A 2050-nucleotide genomic window follows, 5' to 3' on the forward strand; every position below is an offset into this window, starting at 1 on the left:
TGGGCGCAGGTTTTGCAATTCCTGCGGTGGCAGGGGAAGGTGCCAGGACGGGTGGGTAGGTTGTTGGGGGACGTGGACCTGACCAGATAGTCACTGAGGGAATGGTCTTTGCAGAAGGCGGAAAGGGGTGGGGAGGGAAATATATCCCTGGTGGTGGGGTCTTTTTAGAGGTGGCAGAAATGTTGGCGGATGATTTGGTTTATGCGAAGGTTGTTAGGGTGGAAGGTGAGCACCAGGGGCATTCTGTCCTTGAGGAGAAAGTGAGGTCTGCAGATGCTGGAGATCAGAGATGGAAATGTGTTGCTGGAAAAGCGCAGCAGGTCAGGCAGCATCTAGGGAACAGGAGAATCGACGTTTCGGGCATTAGCCCTTCTTCTGTCCTTGTTATGGTTGGAGGGGTGGAGTCTGAGGACGGAGGTGCGGGATGTGGACGAGATGCGTTGGAGGGCATCTTTAACCACGTGGGAAGGGAAATTGTGGTCTCTAAAGAAGCAGGCCATCTGGTGTGTTCTGTGGTGGAACTGGTCCTCCTGGGAGCAGATACGACGGAGGCGGAGGAATTGGGAATACGGGATGGCATTTTTGCAAGAGGTAGGGTGGGAAGAGGTGTAATCCAGGTAGCTGTGGGAGTCAGTGGGTTTGTAAAAAAATGTCAGTGTCAAGTCGGTCGTCATTAATGGAGATGGAGAGGTCCAGGAAGGGGAGGGAGGTGTCAGAGACCTGGATTACACCTCTTCCCACCCTACCTCTTGCAAAAATGCAATCCTGTAGTCCCATTTCCTCCGCCTCCGCCATATCTGCTTATCTCTCCACGCTTCAGGCTCTCTGCCTTTATTCCTGATGAAGGGCTTTTGCCCGAAACGTCGATTTTACTGCTCCTCGGGTGCTGCCTGAACTGCTGTGCTCTTCCAGCACCACTGATCCAGAATCTGGTTTCCAGCATCTGCAGTCATTGTTTTACCCAGTGTAATGCAAGGTCTGGTCTATTCTACTTTGAAGAGTCTGTAGCTGCTGATTTGTCAGCTCATCCACATACATTGATCACTATCATCAGAGTTAGGTTTCTCTTCACTGACAAATTTCCCATGCCTAATACAATCTTTAAGTTGATCACCTCTCTGTTGTACAAATTCACAGGATTCCGTAACTGTGCATAGTGATTGACGGGTTCATTTTCAACTTAAGCTCCAACATGTGCCTCCATAAATTATGATCATTTGGAGTTCAAAGCTTGCCTTCATGGCCTTCAAAATTTCTTCTGTCTGATTTTTCTGTTCTTCAAAGAGATTTCGGATGGAATACTTTTTGAAATAGCCTCTGCCTGATGGTGATAAAAGTGTAGCTACTCATAGCTGATCTAGATTGCTTATTAAGGTAAAAACAATGACTGCAGATGCTGGAAACCAGATTCTGGATTAGTGGTGCTGGAAGAGCACAGCAGTTCAGGCAGCATCCGAGGAGCAGTAAAATCAAGTCTGTCAAAATTTTATAGCTTTGCCAAAACTGTCAGTTCTGTTTCATATCACCTTTTCTTTCTCTCAGCACCAAGGCAGGAGATGTTTCAGACATCATGCCTTACCCAGTGTATGAGGATTGGCTAGTTTAGTTGGCTTGACAGTTTGTTTGCAGTGCAGCGTAATAACAGCAGCGTAATAATAACAATTGCTGCGCTTGTTAAAGTTACCATGAAGGAGTCTCCCTCTTAACCCCTGCCCATGCCTGAGGTACAGTCACCATCAGGTTAAACCACGACCAGTTATCTGTCTCTAACAAGAGAACAACCCTATTGTCAAAAGGGACTATACCAACTTTACTATTTTTTTACTAAACAAAAAAATCCAAAAGAACCGTGGATACTGGAAATCAAAAACCGAAACATCAATTGCTGTAAAAGCTCAACTGGTCTGGCAGCACCTACAGTCATAGAGTCATAGGGATGTACAGCATGGAAATAGACCCTTCGGTCCAACCCGTCCATGCCGACCAGAAATCCCAACCCAATCTAGTTCCACCTGCCAGCACCCGCCCCATATCCCTCCAAACCCTCCCT

Source organism: Chiloscyllium plagiosum, chromosome 5 (assembly GCF_004010195.1).
Source record: "Chiloscyllium plagiosum isolate BGI_BamShark_2017 chromosome 5, ASM401019v2, whole genome shotgun sequence".
NCBI lineage: Eukaryota > Metazoa > Chordata > Chondrichthyes > Orectolobiformes > Hemiscylliidae > Chiloscyllium > Chiloscyllium plagiosum.